This window comes from Balaenoptera ricei, chromosome 6 (genome assembly GCF_028023285.1).
Source record: "Balaenoptera ricei isolate mBalRic1 chromosome 6, mBalRic1.hap2, whole genome shotgun sequence".
In the NCBI taxonomy this organism is placed as follows: Eukaryota; Metazoa; Chordata; class Mammalia; order Artiodactyla; family Balaenopteridae; genus Balaenoptera; species Balaenoptera ricei.
Genome location: NC_082644.1, coordinates 59,853,703 through 59,867,723, shown reverse-complemented (window position 1 = coordinate 59,867,723; position 14,021 = coordinate 59,853,703). Strand labels below are relative to the sequence as shown.

The 14,021-nt window shown below is 42.7% G+C and overlaps 1 protein-coding gene across 16 annotated transcripts in view; it reads right to left on the bottom strand.

Moving 5' to 3' along the window:
- Nucleotides 1-14,021, bottom strand: part of MPDZ (multiple PDZ domain crumbs cell polarity complex component) — a 362,584-nt gene that overhangs the window by 169,953 nt on the left and 178,610 nt on the right. For 13 of the 16 annotated variants that reach the window (XM_059924721.1, XM_059924731.1, XM_059924730.1 and 10 more), the window contains exon 1: nt 3,021-3,263. The gene's annotated coding sequence lies outside the window, so the exon portion shown is untranslated. Of the gene's footprint in view, nt 1-3,020; nt 3,264-4,400; nt 4,478-10,895; nt 11,018-14,021 lie in introns of those variants that run through there. The other 3 variants (XM_059924722.1, XM_059924723.1, XM_059924725.1) reach the window with 2 other exon arrangements.

The following is a 14,021-nucleotide window of genomic DNA, read 5'->3' as shown; positions in this document are numbered from 1 at the left end:
TCTCCACTCCCTAGCAACAACAGTCAGGGGGCTCACGCGATGAAATGAAGGATTGTGTTAAATGGAGAAAAGAAACCAGAAAGAAAAGAGGGGGAAAGAAATACTGAAAGGAGCGAAGGTAAGGGAGGGAACACATGTAAGAGTTATGGTACGCATCTGAGCAATCTAGTAGTAATATGTTGAGACAAACTTCATCAATTTTTTTGTTTGTTTTTGCAAATGAGGTAGGCAAGATGAGTAGTAAAGAGTCAAGGGGCTCCCCAAACTAGCTCTGCTTAAGTGACAACTTGCCTGTGGAAAGGAACTTATGAAAACCCCTAACCCCTGCCTCTCTCTACCTAAATAAATAGAACTATAATTCTCAAAGCTGCTCAGGTAACAGAGCAGCTAGACGTCACCAGAACTCACTGCAGAGCACCCTGAGATACAGCTATATATACTGAACTTAAAATAGCTAAATACATAATTTCTGCTAATCACAAACCCCACTTCAGCCTAGATTCTTAAAAAAAAAGATACCAAAAGGTTAAGAAAACTTTGAGAGTGAAACATGGAAATGAGAAAATCCAACACATTAATTTAATTTGTCTGCCTACTGGGGAACAGTCTGCCAATTCATAGAACACCAGAAACAGGGCCTAAAAGGCAATGAAATTAAACAATACACTCATTACAAGAGGGAATATGTAAGCAATACTTTTGAAGCCTAGTCTTGATTGGCAACTATTTCTGTAGAGTAAGATAGTAAATTTTTCAGACTTTGAAGGCTCTCCATCTCTCTCAACTATGCAACTACTCAAATCTGCCACTGCTGCTGTGAAAGCAGCCACAAACAGCAAGAAAGAATCACAGACAATAAGAATGAGAGTGGCTGTGCACCAATAAAACTTTATGTGCACTGACATTTGATCTTCATATATTTTTCACATGACATGAAATATTATTCTTTTGATTTTGTTTTTCAACCATTAAAAAATGTACAGGGCTTCCCTGGTGGCGCAGTGGTTGAGAATCTGCCTGCCAATGCAGGGGACACGGGTTCGAGCCCTGGTCTGGGAAGATCCCACATGCCGCGGAGCAACTGGGCCCGTGAGCCACAACTACTGAGCCTGCGCGTCTGGAGCCTGTGCTCTGCAACAAGAGAGGCAGCGATAATGAGAGGCCCGCGCACCGCGATGAAGAGTGGCCCCCATTTGCCGCAACTGGAGAAAGCCCTCGCGCAGAAACGAAGACCCAACACAGCCGTAAATAAATAAATAAATAAATAAAATATTTTTTAAAAAAATGTACAAACCATCCCTAGCTCTTAAAACGTAGAGAAAAAAACAGGCTGCAGCAGACAGATTTGGCCCTTGGCCCTTAAGTTTACAGACCTCTGCTTTTAAGAACCTTAATGTGAACTCTGAGATGGGAGGGGTGAGTGAGGGGGCAGTGGGGGATACAGCCCAGTCTAGATAAACCTGGCCCATTTGTAAACTAGCCCATCAGCAAGCAGGAAATCTGGGCATCCCAGACAAGATTACTCCCACCACCCTCTAAACCCTCTCAGCTCCTGCCTCAGGCAAAGGCACAGGTGCACTGCATTAGAATTCAAGCCAAGAAACTTCAAGTTTTGCTGGGTTTTAAATGCAGTCATTTACCTAAATTCTACCGGGGCTAAAGCATATATTTTACAAATTTAGATGATGCGACTCCTACAAAAAGTTCATTGTAGTTCCCTATACCCAAATGCAACACGTAATCCTGAAACCCACTCCATCACTTCATAAATGTTTCAGATTAGGTGTTACTTATTCTGTAAAAGGCAACCTAAATGAGGAATGCCTACGGAAACACAAACGGGATGTTTACGCCACAGCTGTCCAACAAGGCTGGATGACAGAGTCTGGCCACTTTTCAGATTATTCCCCTCTCGACACCAAAAGAACTTGGAGAGTCTTCCTTCTAGGCTGGTGAAGTCAAGGTCCTCTTATCTGATGACACCTCTGAAACACTAGCCGCCACCCGCACCCACTCCGCCCAAGGCCCGCAGTGTCCAAACCCGGATTCCGCCCCAGCAGAGCAACCTCGGCAGCCCCAGCCGCTGAGATGGACGGAGACTTCCCACCGCCCCCTACTCGCCCCCGGACACAGAGCAGCAGCGGCCCCTCCCCCCCTCCGCAGTCCCAGCATGAATTTCCACGCGATCGGCAGGAAAGAATAGCCCAGCCTTTGTGCCTCTGCAAAAGAACGCAGCAAGAATTTACACCGTCACCACCGCTGAAACACACACACACACACACACACACACACACACTTCGGAACAGCGCTTCCCTACAAACATCCGGCATCCCGGGGCTGCGAAACTGCAGACAAAGGCGCCCCATCGGCGTGGGGTGGGGGGATAAAGGGGGAGGCGGGAGCAAAACACTCCCACCAACGCGGACAGCTGACGAAAGGGCACTGGCGCCAGGGAGAGGGGTGAAAAGTGGGGGCGGATACCAGTGAGCCGCGCGCTCTGGGTGTCCCGCAGCCGAGGCGAGAGACGCCAGTCTGGGGGCGCGTCTCCCCACCCCCGCGTAACGACAGAGTGGGCGTCCGACCCGGGGCGCGGCCACCGCAGCAGACAGCAACAGGCGCCCGCGCCCCGCTGCGCCCGGCCCGCGTGCCAGGCCCGGGGTCCGCCTCCTCAGCACCCTTACTATGCCCCTCCTGGCGAACAAAAAGACGAAACTTTTCAACCTCTTAGAATCAACAAGAGCAAAAGGAGGGGGGAAGTGGCTGAAAGAACCGGAACGACCGCTTGGGGACCCGGCGAGTCGCAAAGGAAACTTCCAGACCCCATCGTTTTCAACATCCAGAGGAGCAGCTGCTTCCCGGTAGCGCCGGGCCGCGCGGGGTGGGGCAAGCGCACCCCGTCCGCCGCCGCCCGCCCGCCCCGCGCGCCGAGCCCCGGGCGGCCGCGCACCTTCCAGGCCGGTGCGCGCGCAGGGCACGGGGGCGCGCTCCGGCCTCCTGGCCCGGGCCCCGGCGCCGCTTACCCTGCCTCGCGACGGCCGCCCACGGCGGGAACGCGAAAGGAACGGAGGGCTGGGGAGCTGGGGTCGCCGGGGACACTGGGAGCCTCGCCTCGCCTCGCTCACGCTCGCTCTCTTCTGTCCTGAAGTAACGTCCCGGCGAGGAGCTTCGGGAGGAACGCGCACTGACGCTCCCGCTCGACCGAGAAACTTGATCCTGCCCAGCCGCCGGCGGCCCGACGCCAGCCTCGCGCTCCGCCGCGCCCCCTCCCCCTGCGCGCGCCGCACTTGCGCCGACCGGGGCTGCCGGGGAGGCGGCTGCGGCGGCGGGGCCCGGGCTGCCAGGGCTGCGTGACGCCTTCGGCCGGCGGGGCGGCTGGCGCGCCTCGGCCAATCAGGGGGCGCGGCCCAGCCGGCAGGCCCCGGGGTTTAAACTAGCTCCGCGGGCGCTCGGCGTGGGATGTGGAGAGTGGGTTCCGCGCGGTTGCTGGAGAAAAGCCCCCTTAAATGTCAATGTCAAATAAAAAAGCAGCATTAATTTGGACAAGTCTGTCCCATGCAATGTTTAGGATATACACTAAAAAATTCTTTGTTTATCTGAAATTCGGGTTTACCTGGGCAACCTGTATTTTTATTTGCTGAATCTGGTAACCTGCGGGAACCGGTAGCCTCTATTTCTAGTTTTGAGGACTTTTTTTTTTTTTTTTTAATGCGGATTGCTCTCTGGTAGCTCATTAAAGTGATGAGAAGCACTTTAATGATGCTTGGGGGCGGGGCTAATCTAACTTTCTAAAAAGTAACTTTTAGCGCATCAATGTCCATTCTTAGACCGATGATCCAACTAAAAAACAAACAAACAAAAAGTGGAGGAAGGGTTCAGAATTACACGGTGCCAGGAAAAACATATTCATTTCCATTTTGTGCCATTTAAGATTGTCTTTCTGATATTCTCAATTCCCTGAGTCCCAGGAATGTTCTCTGGGGAGGAAAATTGCTCCCTTTTTCAATACATAAGTCTAATATTAAAGTATACATCAAAGGATACTCAGAAGCCCAATTAAAAATATTTAAAGAATTTATTTTAATATCCTGAATTAAAGGTCTGTTTTTCTTTAGCAGACTTGTAAATTTGGTTTGTCTTAAAAAACCGATCTGTATTTCTACAATATTCACCAACTATTTAAGGGGCAACACAGTTTATAAAATATACAAGACTTCAGAGGGAAACTGGTTTAAGTTTTTAAATGGATATTTTCAGAAAGCTGCAAAATAGAACATTTGCCTGTAAATGACTACGAGTTGAATAAAGTCAGCTCAGTGCCCTGGGCTGAAGAGAGTGTCTTCAGCCCAAGGCCGCGTGCTCTTTTATAAACATAAGAAAGGATAAAGGGAAAACTCATTTACCTTATCTTTTCCATTGTCTCTTCAACACTTCTCTATGTTGCATAACCTTTCAATCAGCACTCTCAGGTCTCTCCATTCTGAAAAAGAGAGAAAAAAGGAAAAAAGAGAAATAGAAGGAGAGAAGAAGGGGAGGGAGGGAGGGAAGCGGGGAGGGAGGGGGGAGAGAGAGAGAGAGAGGAAACAAATAAGCTACTTCCCAAACCTGCCTCTCCCCAGCTACCACACTTTTCCCCTCTCCTTCTTAGTTAAGTTTGTTGAAACCAACCAACTGCATCTGGCTTCCTGCCCCTTCATAGTACAGAACGGGCCCTTGCTAGGGACACCAGTGACCTCCCACTACCTAAATCCAGTGGATGTGTTTCTCTCCTCATATTCCTGTCTCTTCAGATGCGTTCATAACTGTCGCACTCTCTCTTCCTGAACTGTTCCCCTCCCCTTGTAATTCCAGGCAATCACTCTCTCTTGGTTTTGCTCCTTCCTCTTAGTTAAGGGCAGAAGTGTGAGACCTGAAGCTCATACAATTTGGGGCTCTGCTTTTAGAAAAGAAAAACAAAGATATCTTTCTTGTGAAAATTTTACAAAAATATATGACCATGTAAACCCGTTGCTAGGGCTCCTCCCAAGCAAGAGAAGGACCCAGAATCTTCACCTTTATTAGCTGCAAAGTTGCTCTGCCTCTGTCGTCAGACCACTCTTTGATATTCTTTGCCAACTAATCTCTCCCTAATCTTTAAATGGAATTCCTCAAGACTCAGCGATAGGCCCTCTTTTCAACTCTATCCCTAAGTCAGTTCATTCTCACCTCTAGCTTATCATTTATTGGTTAAGGATTCCTAAGCTGTTATCTTCAATGCAGACTTCTCCATCTATCTGAGTGTTTATTTGACTTCCCCATATGCCTGTCTCAAACCTAGATTACCCAGAATGGAACCATGATATTTGCTCAGGCCTGGCCACCTTTCACAGTTCAGTGTTTCAGTGAATGGCACAGCCATGGACATTATTCCATGATTCCCACAAATTAGGATAAACCCACTGAGATACATTCTCATCTGTACTTTTGCTCCACGGTATTCGTCCTACTTTGAAATTATACATTTAGTTTATATATTTAGTTATATATGCAATGTTTCTCTTTCCACTTAGACCATAAACTACTCAAGAGCAGGGCCCGCTTCACCATATCATCCTCAGAGCCTAGCAAAATGTTTCATACCTAATCAGTGTTCAGTTGACATAGGACGAATACATGAAGGCAAGAATGAATGATGTGTCTATATAACATTTTTGTTCTTGCCATAGAGTCATCTCCAGGCATCCCATTTGGAGAGTATTCTCTTATTGCTTAGAAATTCCAGAGGATTCCTCCTCTTTGAATAGCAAAGCTCTTCCATTTGTCCATTTCCAAATCTGGTCATTCTCAGATGCAAAGGAAGTAAGTGCATGAAATGCTAGCTGGTAGAAGAAGAATAGGAGAATGATTCCATAACTAGCTACTGAAAGTATTCTAAGGGTGTTGAAAGGTAAAATGGCATTTATTCTATTGAACCATAGGAAAAGAGCCCAGCTTAAAGGACTTAATACCTTGGTTTGTTGCAAGTCTATAAACGAGATTAAAACAAAGGATTGGTTAAAAAGATACTACTGTTCTGGTCTCATTTAGCAAAGCAAATTGTACATGCCCATCTTAAATGGTAATACATCAGAAGTCAAAAAGGCATTTTGCCTCCGTTACTTCTTCCATAAAATTATCCAGAACTGGGATGATTCCACTCAGGAGCACCTCCTTTTGAAGTAAACCTGTATCATTACTGCTCCATTCTCTTCTGCTTGCTCTCACCCAGAGGACCCGAGACTTTCTAGAGTGACAAGGCAGTGTGGTATATTGCACTGGTTTAAAAAAATGTTTTTTAATTAAAATAAAATCTTACAGAGAAAGCCCAAGTATATAGAGGATAAAGTAGAGTTGCTCTTGTCTATGGGGTGGGTTGAAACTCACTCCATGGGTACAGGTTAATCATTCTTTCTATGTCCTGCCGAGCACAGGCTCTGGGATCTGAAGATGAAGGAATTAGGAACGTTGTCTGCATCCCAGCTGTATTCCCAGGGAGGCATTCTGCACAGCAATTTGTTTTTCTCAAATTTGAGTCATGTTCAGACCATTTTTGTAAGGGAAAAGTTTTGAGGACTTCCAGAATTGGCTAGAATTATTTTTTATTATAATGTAACAAGTACAAATATCAACTGAGTACATAAAACTCTAATACTGGTTGAAAGACCCCACTTGTCTACTCAAAACCTTTAATGTCTGCTATTAAAGACAGATCCTAGAAATTCCAAGTTTGATCCATCAAGTTACAAAGTTGCCTCCCAGGCAACACAGTCTTTGCTCTGCTCTCCTAACAGTGGGCCAGTCCCTCCGTCACTTGGTAGGTGTCACTACAGGGCTCACAGGTCAGCACTGTGTATGAACCAGATTCTTTCCCCAGGACTAAATGACTTTGGAGGAATTCTAACTGTGGGACAATGCATTATTTCCAGACCTTTAACCAGCTGTGACTCTTATTAATAATGCTTCATTTAAATGCCAACTACTTGATGTGTCTACATCTCCTCCTGCCTAAGGGTTAACTAATGTATAACAAATATGCATTTTTATTTATTATAGTTTGCAGAAAGGTTTTTATATTCTATCAGTGTTGGCTGACTGACTCTACGGTTTCAATCGGCCTCTAGTTTCTCAAATAAAAGAAAGGAGTTTGGATACTTTTTTTTCAGTTTCTTCAATGTTAGAAAAAAAATAGACCATTTTAAACAATCTTTAACTTTTTTCTCCGTTGAAAACAGACAAGATTGAAAAGAGATGAAGAAGAAAGAAAAGAATGTTAAGATAATAAATATATTTGTGACTACAAGAAATCCATTAGGAGGAAGGAATGACTGAGAGAGAATGCCAGGCATGTGAAAAATGTAAAAATTATATCTCTTTTGAAAACATGTAGAGTAATCTGTCTCTCTTCATATAACAAACTGTTTATAGAATAGAGGCACTGAAACATACAGTGTGTCTGACTGGGTCTCATCTCTCTGAGGAAGAAAGAAAGGGCATTGGGAGGTCATGACCATCTGACCTTGACTTCATTTACTTATGTACCCACAGAATTCTGATGCAGTGAGGAAATCTTAGGAGAAAGCAATAGGACGTAGTTATTTTTTGGGTGGAACACATCCAAATAATCTCCAAGTTTATACAAGCTAGAATAACATTTTGGAATCTCTCTCCTGAAAAATATTTCTTCTGCCTCATGCATACTATGAGGGTATAAGTCCATTGCCCAAGCAAAAGTCAAGAAAAATAAGCAATAATGATAATGAGAAGAACTTGTTCAAGTCACATAGTAATTTTTAGGGAACACCCCTCCTTTGTGATGGCAAAAAGAACAGAGAAAAAAAAATTGAGTTTTCGAGACTGCCACTGGGTCATTGGATCACACATTACCTGAAGCCCACACCCTCTCTTGTACTTCCATTTATATGAGCCAATAAGTCTCCTTTGGTTCTTAAACTAGTGTGAATTGCGTCTTCTGTTATTTACAACTAAAAGCATTCAAACTGATGAAATATACATATTAAGCCAGTTCACAGTGTTTTAGACAGGTACTTTTAACTTTCTAGGAACACAATGAGATTACCTCAGTTAGTGAGAGTTGTTCAAGAATGGTTAGGAATATAAGGAAGATGAGAGTATTCCATAGGTGAAACTCACTGAGAAATGTGACATCTTTCTGGTTATACCACAGACACGCAGAGAAAATGTAAGCTCGTTTCAGAGGATGTAGCTCTAGAGACCAGGTAGGTTTTCACTGAGTCTCTTTAAGTTTACCATAATTATGATTCCGTGTAGCCCTGTCCCTATTAATCTTGCTTTCCATCTTCTTCTAAGAATATTTGTTTAAATTGGTTCCTTGAAAGTCTGGTGATCCTTAATGTTCTACCTATTTAATAAAGAGGCAATGAACAGTTCTAGGCTCTGCACACACTGGAAACATTGTTGACCCGTGCGCTTCACTTCTGAGGGAACAACACTTAGGAGACCCTAAATTCCAGAAGGAGGAAATCTTGGCTCATAGACATTGATACATTTAGAGAGGACATGTCTGGGTGTTTATCTGAGAAATAGATGATAGACGCCTGGCTGCCAGGAGTTCTGTATGGAAGCCGTGTTTTGTGTCTGTGTGTGTGTGTGTGTGTGTGTGTGTGTGTGTGTGTGTCTGTCTATCTGTGTTTATGCACAAATGGCGGTAGTGGCAGTGATGGTAATGTTGACTGTATTAATCCCCATGTTTTCCACATGACATTTATTTCTATTCTCTATCATACGCTGTACATTTCATTGTTTCCTGCTTCTTTGTAGTTTTAGTAGTTCGTTCAGTTCCCTCCAGCTGTAACACTCTAGGCTCTAGGGCAGTGCTTTTCAAACTATCTGTGCAGGGTCAAATTTTGTGTTTTAAACTTCCAATCTATCAGTGACCAATGCACTTAAAATGGATTACTAGAAAAGTGATTATATCCGTGGATGTTGTATCAATGTTAAATTGCTATAAAGATATTAAAAGAAACTTTAAAAATCTTTGTGAACCAGGCTATAGACCACACTTTGGGGAGCCATTCTGCAGGGCCTTGTTACTCCCAGTATGGTCCATAAACCAGAAACATGTGCATTGCTTGGGAGCTTGTTAGAAATGCAGAATCTCAGTCATCACCCCAGAATACTGAATCTGAATCTTCAGTTTAATCAGATCTCCAGGTGATTTATATGCACATTAAAGTTCTTAGGGAGTTTCTACTCTTTCATCTGTTTCTTGTCTTCCAGGAATGTGCTGCTATAGCTTTACCTGGAAAGATTTTTCTTCAGAGCTTCAGACAGCTCGCATCTCCTCCTCGTTCAGATCACAGGTCAAATGTCACCTCTGTGGAGAAGGCTTCTCTGGTGCTCCAACAAAAGCAGTAGCCTCTTCCATTCCACATTACCCTGTATTATTTTCTTTAAAGTGTTTATCACTATCCAAAACGGTTGCTGTCCCCCTTCCTGTCTCCCATTCCCAGCTAGAATGTAAGTTCCACAAGAGCAGAGATATTGTCTGCCTCATTTTCTGTCTTTCACGCCGTGATAGTACAGTGCCTGGGAGGTGGTAAGCCCTGTCTACAAGGCTATGTACGTTACTTCTGCTGACTCATGACTTCTGCTCACCCCTAGCTCTTCCTGCCTCCCTCTTCTCTTTATTGCTTTCTCTCCTTGTCTCTCTGAATTTGTGATAGAAAACCCAACACAAACTGGCTTTTAAATAAAACGGATGCTGGTTTATGTAATAGAAAAGTCCAGAGGAAACCCAGTGATCAGGCGTAGTTCAGTTAGGGCTCTGAGCCTATTTCTCTCTGATTCAGCTCCACCCATCTCTGTGTGCCAGCTTCATATTCAGGCTGGCATCTAGGTAGCCATGGCAGTCCGAGCTGTCACATCCATACAGAATGCTGTCCACAGGCCATCCAATGCACTTGTTCGCTTTTAAAAACTAAGTCAACTTCTGTCCCCCAAACCTCCGCAGCATGCCTTCAACACTCCTTAGATTGAATTAGATCACATGACTATTCACAATTCAAAATACTTATACACATATAGAGAGTGGTATAATTACAAACAATAAAATGTACAGATCTCAAGTGTGCATTTCAATCCATTTTGGCAATTATATGGACACCAGAGAACCAAGATGTCAGATATTTCCAGAAAGTTGCCTTGGGTCCTTTCTAGTTAATCAGATGAGTAACGGTGCCTTGCTGAGCCATATTGAAGTTGAAGGCAAAAGGAACAATCAGGAATACTGATCCTGTCTTTATTTAAAATGTTGATGTTTTATTCATCATTTACCTTGACTTTTATTTTTTTTAATGTTGCATTAAAATCTGATTTACCTTGATTATTAGGTTTTTTGGGTACCCCCTCCCCCTTAAATTTTGTGCTAAGGGGAATACTACATTCACTTCACTCACCTCTCCCGTTGCAGCCCTGTGGTCGACGAGCCTCTCTCTCTGCCTCGCTGTCTCTCTCAATATGATCTCTGCATGTAGCTTCTCCACATGATGGCCTCAGAATGGCCAAACTTCTTCCATGGTAGCTGAAGGCTCCCAGAGTAAGTGCCCAAGAGAAGCCACAGGCCAGCTGCATTCCCTATCTGATTTAGCCTCAAAAGTCACCCAGTGCAGCTTCTGCCATGTTTCATTCATCACGACAGTCACAAAGGCTCACCAGGTACAAGGAGAGGGGACAGAGACTCTATCTCTCTATGGGAAGAGTGTCAAAGCATTTGCAGATATATTTTAAAACCCCCGTGCAACCAGTTGCTTTTACAGCAAATTTTGGGTATTAGTGAATAGCCCTTATTTTTGACTACTAAAAATTCCCAACCAAATGAATGTTTTAAAAATTCACCTTACATTCAATTTAAAGTATCTCCTCTTTGCTCCAAGGTTTAGTTGGATGGTTTTGGTTTTATTCACTACTTCCTCTCCATTCACTTGCTGCTGGTTTCTGGCTCTTCCAAGTTAAGGATAAGAAGCTGGGAATCAGACAAAAAGAAGGAAAAGTATCTTTTTACTTGGCTAGATGTTGAAAACTCTCTCTGTGGCAGTTAGCCAAAGGCTAACTCCATCTCTTAAGGGGTGATTAGTGAGTTATTTGAAGACCTCCTCCACTCTGGCTCCCTGGACCTCTGCCCATTTTAGAGATGATGTACACTCCTGCTGACCTCCTAAGGCTCCCCTTCAACTCCTGCTTTCCTGGTACACCCCACCCAGCCTCCTCCTCCTAGGGTCCTTTCATCCAGGCAGGAAGTTCTTTGGAGAATGCCTTTCAAAATGGTGCTAGTCTAGAACCACTACCTTCCAAGGTATCTTTATGGCATCACAGAAAAACCCAGTCCATCCAAATCTGTAAATTGGTCTTGGACCTGCCATCTCAAGCAATTCAAGACAGCCTGTTAACATTCAAATTTTCCTAGGGGAGAATCAGACTGTCACCTGTGTGCTCCCCATACTACAGAGGACCCGATCAATTTCCTCTAAGTATTTTCTCATCACGCTCTGTTTTAACAGCTGCACCAGGCAAGACCTCAGTTTTCACAGCTCAGCAGCATCCAGCCTGTGTGAGGAAATACCTCCCCTCTATCAAACAAATCAGACTTGGTGAGTAATTCTCTTGAAGTTCCCCTCACTTATCTGGGGAGATGTTGAAGAAGCAAGACTTTGCCCAGTATGAGCAATGGAAGAGAAATGTGTAGCATTTTCTACCAAGTGTATGATTTTTTCCAAAGAAAGCCTCACTCTGAAAAACCCTCCTTTGAATTCCTACCTCATGGCCTGAAAGTGGATGATAGGTGAAACGTGTCAGGATTTGCGCTGCCGTTCTTAGTAAGTGCCATGGGGAATGTGTCTAGTTCTTTTGTTTAGAATATGTAGATCAGATATCTCTTGGGTCCTGAGATTGGGACTTCATCAAAGTTCCAAAACAACAGAAATGTCCTAGTTGACATCAGTACTGATTCTGTTATCCCATATTAGAGTCACATCTTACAGTATCTGTTGCTGAATCATGTCCAATTTGTCTCATTTCTTGCATCAATATCAATATCAATTATTCTAATTGTAATAGATTTATAATATGTTTTAATAACTGGCACCATCTCACTACTATTTTTTTCTCAAAATTCTCATGACTTTTCTCACCTGATAGAGGAATTTTTAAATTATATACTTTAACTTATGGAAATCAAGAATATTAGATAATCCAAAAGATAATCCAAATGAAATTTGTAGTATATTTTCTCTTTTAATAGAATCTGAAGTTATTTGCATCTTTTTTATGAGTAGCAACATAGGCAGATTTTATAGAATCTATATTTTAGAGGAAAATACATAAAAGCAGTAGCAGTAGTGGCTTTGAGATATATTTCTCCTCCCCAATTTCCCTTTAAAAATGCAATGTCAGCCAGAGGCCACTTATCAAGTTAATTCATAATAAGATATTAAGTGAGTTATAAGATCTGCTTTGTCATTTATTGCTTAAAAATACTGCTTACTTAGAAGAAGTTGGAAACTGGCTGAAAAACAGTAATAAAGAGGAGAATAAAAAAGTGAAACACTTTTAAACTATATGCTGGGTGGGATAGGGAGGGTGGGAGGGAGGGAGACGCAAGAGGGAAGAGATATGGGGACATATGTATATGTATAGCTGATTCACTCTGTTATAAAGCAGAAACTAACACACCATTGTAAAGCAATTATACTCCAATAAAGATGTTAAAAAAAAAAAAACCTTTATGCTGCATCTATATTATCTATTATCATCCATACGTTTTAAAGCCTTTGCGTTCTCACTATTAGTTCTTAATCTTCTCAGCGTGGTAATGATAACTGAAATTTAAAAAATATTTATCTGTGGATAAAGTGAAGGATTTAAATTATCTGTAGACTAAATAATTCACCTCTGAAAGGTCTTATCTTTGTTTCCAGAGGATGATGTATTTAATGAACATAGAGATTATACTTTCTAAAAAAATTTATAATATGAATGAACGTGGAACATTCCTAGTAATCTTAGTTCAGTAATGAGACTGCAAAACTGAAAAGGGCAAGGTGAAAAGTTTGACAAGAACAAACTAACCCATCAGTAACATTATCTCAAGGGAATATTTGCGATATTTCAACTTTACAGGGTTTTGCTTCTTCATAATATTTTCTGAATTTTGGCTCTTTATCTCTGTGATGCATGCCATGGTCTCTATGAAACAGTTTAATGATTGAAAAAAACTTGTTCTAGTTTACTCAACAAGTATGGGTTTGCTTATATTTGACATCAATTAAATTTTGAGGTTTTTCTCTTATCTTATGTTGCAATTAGATTACGTATAACATGAATGACAACATGGAAGACAGAGCTTACATGAATAATATTCAGTACATTTAGTATGCTATTTAGTATTTCTAGAACAAGAAAATTTTTAAAGATTAATTGGCATATAGGTGGAAATATGTATTATATGATAATTATGTATGTGTAGCAGGCAGGTTCACTGAATCACTATTAAGGGTTTTCTGCTTAGATATATCGGGTAAACTTGAGACAGGAGAAAGAAGAACTAGATTGAGTAAGAACTGTTCTGTGTTCACTCTAAAGACCAGTAGGATTTAGAGCTCAGAGAAATCTGGTACTAGCTCACCAAACAAGAGCAGAAAAGAGGGTCTTATGCCTCATTTCGTTTAAGACAGATTTATACCCTCTGCTCTGTTGTTTCACTTTCATTAAGTAACGAATATCCTTGAACACAGTAGGGATTGGGTGATAAGGGGATAGCTGCCACTCATTCTTTAGTAAATGATAATTGAGTACCTGGTAAGAGCCAGGCACTGAGATCCTCACAGAAACAGACTACGTAGGTCCTACTCCCAAGACACTCATATTCCAAAGGGGAAGGCAGGTGGGAATGGATGGCAGCAATGTAGCTATAGTGTCCATACGGGGAGGTCCTCATTAGCATTTCTCTAAGGGCATAAGAGGGCTGTTGA